The following is a 12,301-nucleotide window of genomic DNA, read 5'->3' as shown; positions in this document are numbered from 1 at the left end:
TTCACATGTTGCACCATTGATACAACCAGGAGCATCCTGAGGAGTATCAAGAAGGATTACACAGCTCCAGGAGCAGCAGTAAGGGACTCAGGAGTGCAGGTAGCTTTTTCGGCAATCCTCCCAGTCAAAGGAAGGGGGGTTGAGAGAGCCATTTCAATCTGGAAAATCAACAAATGACTACAAGACTGGTGCCATGGCCAGGAGTTCAATTACTTAGACAATGAGACTCGAATTGAGAAACCTGGTCTACTGGAGGCTGATGGGGTTCATCTGCAAGAGAAGGGGAAGGGCATCTTTGGTCATAGGCTTGCCAAGCTGGTGAACGGGGCTTTACACTAAAGTTGCCAGGGGGAAGAGAACTTCAATTCATCCCACTCTTACCAGTTCGATGCCAATATCAGTGATAGGTGCCCAGAGCCTGGAGGAGGGTCACAGGTCAGCAGGAGAGCACCTGAAGACCAGCACAAAGGAGTTCCAGCCACTGCAGACAGTAAGGCAGCTTCATCGAGGGCCCAACTTAAGAGACTATCACAGCCTTGCAGTATCTAAAGGGGGCCTACAAGAAAGCTGGAAAAGGACTCTATACTCTCAGGGAGTATAATGATATGACAAGGGTTAATGGCATTAAACTAAAAGAAGGTAGATTTAGATCAGATATAAGGAATAAATTATTTACTATGAGTGTGGTGAGGCACTGGAATGGGTTGCCCAGACAAGCTGTGGATGCCCCATCCCTGGAAGTGTTCAAGGCCAGGTTGGATGGGACTTTGAGCTACCTGATCTAGTGGGAGGTGTCCCTGCCCATGGCAGGGGGTTGGAAATAGACAATCCTGGAGGGTCCCTTCCAACCCAAACCATTCTATAATTCTATGATCTTGGCACTCCTGTTTCATGCCTGTCATTACTATGACAATACCATACGTTCCCTTCAGCATTGTATGTCTTCCTTTACCTCTCAGCAGCAGCACCATCAGTTACTCAACAGGAAATATCTCAAAATAAGTCTTTCAGTTGAGGAGTCTGCCAAAATGAAAACACTTTTAGAAATAGACAACTGATCTCATAAACAGAAATAAATCTAAAATTAACTGAAACAAAAATCACATGTCACCCTTCTACGCCCCCATCCAGGTCTCTGGGTGCTTGGAATCTTAAGCTGTACTCTCCATTCTGAAACTAAATTAGACTAGCAGTCTGAAAACGAACATCAGATTCAAAGTTTGGTGTAGCGGGCTGAAATGATACATTCTATACTTAGATATAAATGCACAACTCTAGACTCATTTATACTTGTAAGTTGTTTCCTAGAAACAAAATCTTATGATTTCAGTTCAATTAGATTGTGTATTTTAATTAATTCTCTAATCTTTCTCTGGAAGCAAATCATCAAATAGAAGAGGCATCTGCACTGTTCTAATTGACTTAAATAGAAATAATGAATGCACAACCTTTGGGTTGATTGGACACCTGGATTATTTCTCACTGAGAAAAATAATACATCTATCCACAAGCAAATTTGGGGAAGAAAGGAAGTGGTAATTTCATCAACAGAGCATTAGCAAAGAAGTATGCTAGAATTACACACATTTATTAGGCAGAGCATCTACTCAACATACTGTTAGAGCTTCACTTTGAAGACTGAAATGAAACAGCAACAGTTTGTTTCTTTCAGCAATTTCTGTAATAGAGAAGAAGGTAGGGTATGTTCCATGTATCTAGCTATAAATGATCTCAGAATCCTTCTGGATATAATACACCAGGAATTGTGTTTGCCACCGTTATTCCTTCTGACTGAAATAATCACACTGAAATATATTTCTCCTTTTTTCTTTTCTTTCTTTTTCTTTTCTTTCTTTTTCTTATCTTTTCTTTTTTCCAGGGAGAATGAGTTTACATTTTCTTAAGAGGATAATACTATTGTTACATCTAGCAAACAATAAAAAAGTACCCTGAACTAATTCTTATAGAATACAGACCATTTATTTGGCTAAATTAATCTCTCGTACATGGAATTTTATGTAGAAAACACAAACTTCATGAATGATTCCCATAAGGATTCATTTAACAGGCTTCATTATGTGGAAAGGGTATAAAGAAACCGAAGACCTAAAATGGCTGCTCAGCATTATATTGTTCTGTGGCTGCTAGCGTGATTTACAACTATGCATTTTCTGCTCTTGTTTCTTTAGCTTAGCGCTGAATTACAAATGAACAACTGGATTCTGGGATTCATCTTCCAGTTCAAAAATAAAATTAACCTGATCATGGGATAGTTTTCTGATGCAGTAAGTCAATGAATTCTCTATAAGGGAATACATTATTTGGGGGAAAATATCCTAACCCTTTTCAAACCTTTCTGTTTCACTCTTAAATGAAGAGTAAGGAATACTACATGCAAAAACAGACCACACAATTACAAGCAAGGTAGTTTGATGCCATTCCAGTCATTACGTGGATAAGCAATTCAGAATGCTTTGCATGAACAAATATTTAATCAAATAAAATGTGACTAGTATGCTTTGACTTCATCTGAATGTACATTTACAGTATGTTTGTGTACAGAAGTAGTTATCTGACAACACGTGCGAGCTGAGACATCACCTTCAGTCCTCCTGACAATATGGATTTTTCTGTCTGCTTAACAACTGTGGTCCATATCTGTTATTAAATAATGTATATAAATGCTGCAATCCCATCCCACAAAAAAATCATAAATAATTACTGAGCATTTTGTTATATATATGACACAAGCCCAGTCTCAGGGGCTTGCGGTCTACCCAATAACAGGCTGAAAATATTGAAAATATTACACGAGGCCAGAAATTGGAGGGAATCTGGCACTCTTCAATGTTAAAGACTTGAGAGAAGACATATCTATGAAGGAAGGGGCGACAGAACCTTGAAGTTCAAAGTCAAGAGGACACAAACATTAGAAAGCCATTTCAATTGGGCTTTCATGCAGTATGCAACCCCAAGACCTACTGGAAGGAAAATGACCTCCATGAAGGTAGACAGTCTTTAACATATTTCCAGCTCTGTTGTAGTGGCACCTGAACTTTTAAAACTAAACAGATGCACATCCAGGTAGGTTTTACTAATCTAAGGCATTATATTGTGTTTTGTTGTTGTAGAGCATGTTAGGGAAGTACAGAGACATACCATGTTAAAGTGAATTCACAGCCATCTGCAAAAGGCTCAGGAATCCAAACTGGGTATGCAGATCATCCCTGAGCCTTTTGGAAATCTTTAGGATGTGGCTGTGCTTGTCTCTGCGGCCAATCCCACAGGCTAGGGCAGGCTGGGGGAGGTGTTTGTACTGGCCCTTTTCCTTCTGTTTTACATCTCCAGTGCTGGTAGACAAAAGCAACCAAAATAGCTCTCTGGCTGTCAGCGAAGGTCCCGGGCAACAGGGAAGGTTCTTCAGCTCCCTCCTTATATCATAGGCCTGGATTAGGCTGATTTAGATTTATTTCTTTGTAAATAAGTATCTGCCAGCAACATGCCTCTCATTTTTTTTATCTAATCTCATAAGAATTATTTTTAGTAAGAACTAGTTTGCCCTGAAAGAAAGCTATTCTCTAAAAAAAGCTTTGTACACTTAAGACATATGGGACAGAAGGAAGCCTGCATCTTGTATTACTCTTTTTTTTCCTTTCAGTCACCAGAAAAAAAAAAAAAAAAAAAAAAAAAAAAAAGGAAAAAGTAAGGAAAATTGAAACTGCCCTTTTTAGCAAACAGAAAAGATAAATGCATTGCTTCTAAATTGAAAATAATAGATCTGCCTTATGCCCTTCTTGACAACCTTTCCTGAAGTCTCTTTAGCTCACAGAACATGTGATGTGCATAGCTCTTACCTCTTTTTATTACAAAGTTGCACAGGCATAAGTGCACTGAAATAACAGTTGTATAGCTGTACTTGAATAGGAGCTATTTCTATCAACTCTGTTATAAAAAATAATTGAAATAAACAGTTTACAGCCAGTCCCCCTTTTTGACAAGCTTACTGGCACTACAGACATTGCGTAGGGTCATCATACTCTGTATTTTTGTACACAGACTCAGTGAATGGAATGCATGATATGCTTACTAAGCTACTTTGGATAAACATGGAAAAAATCTAGTGGTGTACTTGTCACAGACCAGAACGGTTTCATGTGCTATGTGATTTGAAAGGAGATTCCTTTGCTATGTGTCATTTACCTTTTATACATTGCTGTTGCCTGGTATTTCATAACCCTTAATTCTTTGGATGCCCACACTGAGATTGTTATATACATATATGCATAAAAAAGATTAGAACTATGTCTTCTTACGTGATGTCATGTTATAACCCACAAACAGCTTTATTGCTCCTTACCATGTTTGGAAACAAAGGGCAAGGGATGCCGATGCTGATGACGTATGCTTCAAGTCAGAATCATTTCCTTTCCACACTAGGAAAACAGAGCTCCTTTCCTTTACATACATTCTGTGTACACATGCATAGCCTTGGGACATCAGGATAGCTAGGAAAAAAAAAAAAAAAAAAAAAAAGTCTTCTGTTTATATGTAAATCAAAGACAGTAAGAAGACATTAAGACAGTCATGGTCACGTGTTAAATAATAAGTTGGTGATGTTAATTCAGCAAAAACTGTTATGAGTTAATTTTTAACTTAATCTTTTAAGCCATGATCCTGCAAGTTTAAGGATCTTTGAGTAGGTTGGGCTCTGTCATATGTGAATTAATTGTTAGCATAACTGATAAAACAGTAAACAGAATCCTAGATTATGAAAGTCTTTGGTGAAAGAACTGTGTGTATATGGGCAATATATATCACAAGACAACCTCACTGGGGGATGACTGCATTCCCTGGCACAACTGTAATGCACACACTATACTTCAGTTACTGCTAATTCATTAGAAGAGTTGGCACCGCAAAGAGAGAATTATGGTATTAAGCATAAGACTTGCATTGAAGATAATGCAGGGCCTGGTACTCCCTCCCATTTCTCCTGTGGGACTCTGAATGCGTTCTCCAAATCCTCCGTGCCACTGCCTCTGCATGCCTGATGGTAACTTTACCCTCCCAAGAAGGCTGAGAAAGTAAATGTGTTTAAGGTGAACTGAAGTCTTCGCCTGGAATTTACGAAGCAAATGTAGCTATTTTATAAAGTATGTTGTGATACTATGGATAGCAAACATGAGGCTTCCTGTAGCTGAGTTTTTTATGATTTCCATTTCAGTTGCTGTTTTCAGCTACTTAGAACACTGGCAAGTATCAACTGTGAAATTTAACATTCAGGGTATTTATCTCACCTCAATACTTTTGAAAAACTCTAGCCAAAGTAACACAGTCAGGAGAAAAGCATACCATTTTGCCTCAAAAAAGTTTACAGCCTTTTTTTTCTTCTTTTTTTTTTTAATCCTAGAATATCCATATGCTAAAAATATGAAGAAGGTATCATGAATGCTGATATCAAGGAGTTACTTTTTGCTGTTGATAGAACAAGCCTTCTGAAACTTCTGAAAATTGTTTTGCATTTGTTCAGTCAAGAACGGACATGCTCAGATTAAATTTGTGTTATGTGATGAAGAGCTGTGTAGGAAAATATGGGGGGCAGCCCTGTGGCAAGGTACCAGGGAGTAAGAGAAACTAGAACCAACACTGTGCTGGTTTTACCCTGCTGGGCAGCCAAAGTCCATCCCAGCTGCTCCTTCATTCCCCATCCTCAAAAGAAAAGGGGGAGAAAATATGATGAAAAGCAAAAGAAGGGCTCACAGGTTGAGATAAGTACAGGGAGATCACCCAACAATTATCGTCAAGGGCAAAACAGACTCAGCATAGAGAAATTAATTTGCCTATCAGTAGCAGACTAGAGCAGTGAGAAACAAAAAGCAAACTAAAAACACCTTCCTCCCCATCCACCCTCTTCTACCTCCCATGTGGCACAGGGGAATGGTGAATGGGGGCTGCAGTCAGTCCCTGACGCTTCATCTCTGCTGCTCCTTCATGGTCACTCTCTGCCCCTGCTCCACCATGGGGTCCCCCCCATGGGATGCCGTCCTTTCCTAACTGATCCTGTGTGGGCTGCTGCTCTTCAAGAACTGCTCCCACACAGCTCCGTACCACAGGGTCCATCCCCCAGGAGCAAACTCCTCCAGCACAGGTCCCCAAGGGGGGGCAGCTCCCCCCAGGCCCCTGCTCCTGCGTGGGATCCTCTCCACGGGCTGCAGCTCTGGCCCGGGGCCTGCTCCTGCGGGGGCTCTCCATGGGCCGCAGCCTCCTCCATGGACCTCTGCTCCAATCTGTGGATCTGGAATTCCAACCCATCTAATGAACCAAACACATGTTGGTAATATGTGAAAGGATATCCATTTTATTTCCTTAAAAAGCTATGATATTCTAATATATATTATATAATATACAATTATTATTAATAATGTAAAAATAAGAATATTATATATATACACATAAAAACTAGCTTTGAAGGATGGTGAATGCAATGTTGAAGCCTTAAGAAAACAGGAAATACAGGATTTGATGTTGACCTTGCAACCATAGCTCATCTGTTTTGACCACTTGCATTTTAATACAGTCTTTATTTCTGCCACCTCATGCAGAGGTTCCTCCAAGTCATCTGGTGCATAGGAATTACTTCAACCTTTTATTCTTAGCATTGGTAAGCATTCATGTGGTCATAGTCCCTAAGTCAGTGGGTGTTGTGTAAGCACATAAGAGAGCCAATCTCAATTCACTTTCAACTCTGCAATCTAAAGAATCTAGACTGTAATTCAATAGCTGCAACTTTTCTCTGCAGTGCCAGAATTAAATTCAGCCACAATCCCCAGCTTATCTTACTAGTCATCCTTCTTTGTTTTTTCTTCACTACTTAGGATTTTATTTCTTTCATTTAGTTTAAGTTCCCCATTACCCTTTTTCAGTAGAAATGGGAGCATTCTATATTTCTCCCCCTTTTCCTTCTCTGTTTTCCTTTCCACCTCAGTTTCTGTACTTCTTTCCCACAATTAGCTCACTTTTTTTTTTTTTTTCCTTTTTTCCTTTTTCATTTCCATTTTTATTTCCCTCTTGTGTCACAAGGAATGAAGCCTTGATCTCACATTATCTTTGTAATTATTTGAACCTGTATTACGTATTCAGACCACCTCTATATTCACAAGAGCTCAAACTTGATTTTTTTTTTTTTACTTTTAACCTGATTCTGGGCAGCCTTCCAACTATGACATCAGTCTTACGACATCTACCCAAGTTTGCTGACATCCTGAAAGAATGATCTCAAGAGTTGTATTCTCCTGCCTGAAAGGGCCAGCAATGGTACAATACAGTCAGTAATCAGCCAGCTGACATCTAATTTTTTGGGGGGAGTTGGAACAGTAGAGGGGTAGAGAATGAAGAGCTCCAAGAAGCAAGAAGTAGAAATGGATGAAAGATGTGCATGGGTGCATGATGGAAAAGCAGAAGAAAATTGAAGGAGGAAGAGGAGGAACTCAAGAGCCCAGAAGTAGAAGTAGCAGTAGTCTAGAGGACAGTTTTTTTTTTTTGTGCAATGGAGAAAAATAAAATAAATATAGATTAAATTTTAGTTACAACACAATTTTAATCTATGAATAAACTTCCTGGCAATATCAGTATGAGATCAGGTGATAACTGCAGAGGTTATAGTGAAACACGATAACCTGCCTTCTTTTCTTGTCAGCTCTGCTCTATCATCTCCCTTATCCATCCCTATTTTCTCTGCCTAGGCCTGCCCAGGCAGCTACTGCTGAAGTGAGTAGGAGCTTTGCCACTGACTTCAGGAGGAGCACAGTTGGGCCCCACTTGCGGATTACTGTAAATTGAGGCCAGTCTTGGCAATGTGCTCACTGAAAGGCCAGTTCCACTGCAGGAAGCAGGGGATGTTTTATTGACAGTGTTAATGCACTGTGGAGCAATAAAATTAATGGGTTTTGCCCTGTTATGGAGCAACATGGCAAAAATTGCAGAATCCACAGTATTACCCTACCCGCAGTTTTCCATTGACCCTAATTACAGTTATGTTGCTAAACCTATATAATTTGATTTTCAACAGCACACCAGAAAGGCAAGAGCTCAGCAGATCCCAGAGCAATTGAAAGCAGTTTGCTGGGCAAATGTGTTTTGCTTGTAGTCAGGGGGAAGGTGAATAACGTATTGAGAAAATGGATGTCTAAACATTGGGCCTCCAGTCAAGAAGTAACATCAGTTAGAGCTGTCATGCCTGGAGTTCAATGTTGAACTCCAGATGTTTAAAGCTGATGATAGCTTCTTGCTCTTGTGGCAGGTGGTAGATTGAGTTGAGGCCGAGTGCAATCCTCATATCTTCAGAGATAACAAAAGTCTGAAGCACCACTGATGTGGCACTTGGGCCTTGTACATCTGACAATAAAAGCACGACTCTTTTTCTCCCATTATTCATCCCACTTGAATAATCCATTGCCATTTTAGTAGTGATTTTATAACCAAGGTCCATTGTTTGCTCAGCCTCTGTGCTTCCTGCTCTCACTGCCTTGTGTGCTGGGGCTGGCTGGGATGGAGTTAATCCTCCCCACATCAGCCCACATAGTGCTGTGCTCTGCACTTGTCGCTAGGACAGCACTGATATCCCACCAGTGTTTTGTCTATTGCTGAGCAGTGCTGGCACAGCATCAAGGCTGTCTCTCCAACACCCTCCCTAAAGCCAGAAGGCAGTGGGTGGACAAGAGGTGGGGAGGGGACATTGCCAAGGCAGCTGACCTAAACCCACCAAAAGGATATTCTATGACATATGGCATCACATTCAAAAATGAAAGCTGAGGAAAGGGAAGAAGAAGGGGGCTCACATTATACTGTCTGTCCTCCCAAACAACTGCTCTGTGTACTGGGACCATGCTCCTCAAAATACAGCTGAACATCACTTGCAGATGGGAAGAATAATTTTCTGCCATTGCTTCCACACAGTCTTTGTTTGTTTGTGTTTTGATGTTTTTTGTTGGTTGTTGTTGTTGTTTGGGGGGGGGAGAGTGTTGTTCTTTGTTTGCTATTGTTGTTTTTTTCCCTTTAATTAAATTTAACATCCCATTCCTGGAAGTGTTCAAGGCCAGGTTGTTGGGGCCCTGGGCAACCTGATCTAGTGGATGGCATCCCTGCGCATGGCAGGGGTTTGGAACAAGGTGATCTTTAAGGTCCCTTCCAACCCAACCCACTCTATGATATGATTCCATGATAAACTGTTCCTTATATCAACCTATGAGCCTTTTTTCCTCCTATTTTATTCTCCTGTTCTTTTGAGGAGGGGGAGTGAGACAACAGTGTGGTAGAGCTTAGTTAGCCATCAGTATGAAACCACCACACCCAATTAGTGGCAAAGCAGTACTAATTGTCACTAGGAGCTCATCTGAAATCGATAAGCCACTTCACAGAAGATACTACACTGCATTAGCTGGTATCAGCTCACAATCAAAACCATGCCAGACAGTACTGCAGCTAGTGACAGCCAGGTGAAACCCCACTGAAGTGAATTTAAGTAGACAAATGGGCTTTTCATGAAGAAGCTGAGGTGTAATTGAAGTCTTTTCTGCCAACATTGCTGGGATGGTGGTAACCTCCAGCAGAGCAGCAGAGCGGGCAGCCCAGTGCAGCAACCTCTGTACCTGCTGCAGCAAAATTCAGCAGAGCTCTTCTTTCAGTTCTGAGTGACGCTCTTGGCATTTGTGGGAATTGAGCATCCTCTTACTAAAGCGAAAAGTAGCAAGGGACTTGATTTCAGATTGTTACTGATTTTGTTTTGCTTTCAAAGGCAGCATGATTAAAACTTGGATTCTAATTATCTACCTCTTTTTTTCTGAGTAGCAGTGCCTAACTAATTCCCATCAGTGTTCTTCCTAAGATCAGAAGCAAAGCTGCCTTCAAAATTTAGTTTTTAGATTCCAAGCCAGTCATATTAGAATAGTGACCAAGATCATGTTCTCATTCTGTGTTCAATAATTAAATAAAATTAAAATAATAATAATAATGAAATACCAAGTCCTGCAAGGTGCTGAGAAATGCAGCATTGTGGTCTGAATGTAGTCTGAACTTGCACTGTGACCCTGACTTACATTTGTCTTCTAAAGCACAGTAAGCACACGTGATACTAAAGAAGCAAATAATATACAATTAAAAAATACATTCAGACAGATAAAAATAATGAAAGAACTACAAATTCTCAAAAATACTATGTTCAGTAGAAGACAATCTCTTGAAGTGTGGTATGTGTTAACCTGACATATTTCCATGCTTAAATTTTCAAAACTGCAAGATACAGACATTTATAGGTATGTGTTTCAAACTTAAACTAATGTCTTGGAGGAAGCAGATGATTTATTTTTCTGACACACTGAAGAGGAATAATGTTCATTGTTTATGCATTTGCTCAAGCACTGGAATTTTACATGGCTAAGCTTTACTTCATCAGATGTATAACTGTTTAAATTAGGTCAAAATGCATCCCCACTTTCATTTTTAGATCACAGTCTTCAGAGGAACTGATTTATCAGGATGTTTAAATCTAGATGCACTACAAATAAGCCAGAAAAGACAAATAAGCCTCTTGGCATAAAACAAAAACAAACAAAATCAAGCAAACAAAACAAAACAAAATAAAACTGCCAGTGAGAAGTATGCATTGTTTTAAATCCCTTATGCTACCCTGCTTGGATTTCCTCATATTCATCCATTCCCCTCCTTTTCTTCCCCTTCTTTTTTTTTTTTAACATTGCCCTCTGAACTACCTTCCCTATAAATACCCTTTAAGGACTGTGGAATTAAGGGTAAAATCCTTTCAGTCTGAGACCGGGTCTCCTTATTTGGGGAAAAGCCCAGCAGAGAGAAATCCTTCTTCCTGCACAAGCTTTCCTTTAATGATGGCTAATTAACCTGGTGCTATGTTAAAAATTTACCATATTTATCTTGTCTGACTCAGTCCTTATTCATTGCTATTTAAGAGCACAACAGAGATAACTTGCCTTATTTTCATCTGTGTTCATGTAGTTTGGCTTGGGTAGAGGGTTAAACTAACTTCAAGAATTTAGTTCTCTTAGATCATGTACAGGATGCTGATAGTTTTACCAGGTAGGATTGACTGATTCTAAGACAGTCAATGCCATGTATGTTACCATTATATTCCTCTGTTCTTGATCTTGCTCCTTTTGTTTCCTACCACACTCCCTGGAGGCTTTAGTTTGTATTCATTCACTCTCTCAAACATTTTCCCAGATGCTCAAATCCCACTTCTGTTATTGCACTTGTTAATATTTTTTTTTTTAGATTTGTCTGGATCCCTTGTGCAGAGTTAGGACTTCTCTGTTCTTTAGATCAGCACTTTCCTGGCTGAGCTCCAGCTCAGGTAATTATATCCAGGTCTCTCTAATACTTCTCCCATCTAGCTGCATTTGGAGAAGTTATTCTTCACTTTCTTTTCCAAACTGCTTCATAACACTGCGGATGCTGAGAACAGACGATATGTGTATTTCAGAGAGGCTGCACATTATGGGCGAACCAACACCTTTCAAAGGGTGACTGAAAGTACAGTTATGAGGGACATCTTCCTTTCTTCTTCATTTGAATGCTATTTAGAGTGGACAGTTGTCATACAAAGTTGAAGCTGAAGGACAAAAATTTAGTTTAGATTAATATGTTCTTGCTATTTGAATGTGGAGTCTTCCTGCTTTAAATTATTATTCTGAGTCTAGCATAGATATGTTCAGCGACTTATATCACTTGAGCCGGCTGTCACACGATGCTCACAAAAATAGATTTCTCACTTATTGTTAGCAATATCAGCACAGAGGCTAAAGGCAGAATGAGCATTGCTAGGGGTAATGCCATTACATCAGCCATGTGGCAAACTACAAAACAAGACGATTAAAAACCTTAATTTTGCAATGCCTATGTTCAACCTGCTTTAAAGAGCAGTTCTCTGATCCTGACAACTACCCAGTGCTAGATCAAAGACAGCTCAGAGTATACTTTCCAATGAAAGAGGATCCAAGAAGAGTCACATTTAAGAGATAGAGAAACAAATATTTCTTAATTAAGAAGTATGAACCATAAACATAGGTAAATCACAGAAAGAAGAAATGTAGTATCAAAACAAGATAGGGAAAACCAAATAATCTGCTTACTAGGTGATGCTCATTTCCTCCAGGACATGGTCATGAGAACTGGCTGCAAGTACTTATGCAAGCTTATCTAACTGCTCACTGCAGTGCAGTTCTTCCAAGGCGGAGAAATGGATATTCACACTTCGAGCGAGTAAATTATAATC

General features: G+C 39.8%; 1 long non-coding RNA gene across 1 annotated transcript; it reads right to left on the bottom strand.

The window, feature by feature from the left end:
• Positions 1-952: 952 nt before the first annotated feature.
• Positions 953-12,247, bottom strand: LOC118164691. Its single transcript, XR_004749612.1, has 3 exons — positions 12,159-12,247; positions 4,358-4,505; positions 953-1,020 (listed from the first exon to the last, which is right to left on the bottom strand). It is a non-coding gene; the product is annotated as an uncharacterized LOC118164691 (long non-coding RNA).
• Positions 12,248-12,301: the final 54 nt, after the last annotated feature.

Source organism: Oxyura jamaicensis, chromosome 3, assembly GCF_011077185.1.
Source record: "Oxyura jamaicensis isolate SHBP4307 breed ruddy duck chromosome 3, BPBGC_Ojam_1.0, whole genome shotgun sequence".
In the NCBI taxonomy this organism is placed as follows: Eukaryota; Metazoa; Chordata; class Aves; order Anseriformes; family Anatidae; genus Oxyura; species Oxyura jamaicensis.
Note: the sequence above shows the minus strand (reverse complement) of the source record. Positions and strands in the feature narration are given on the sequence as shown.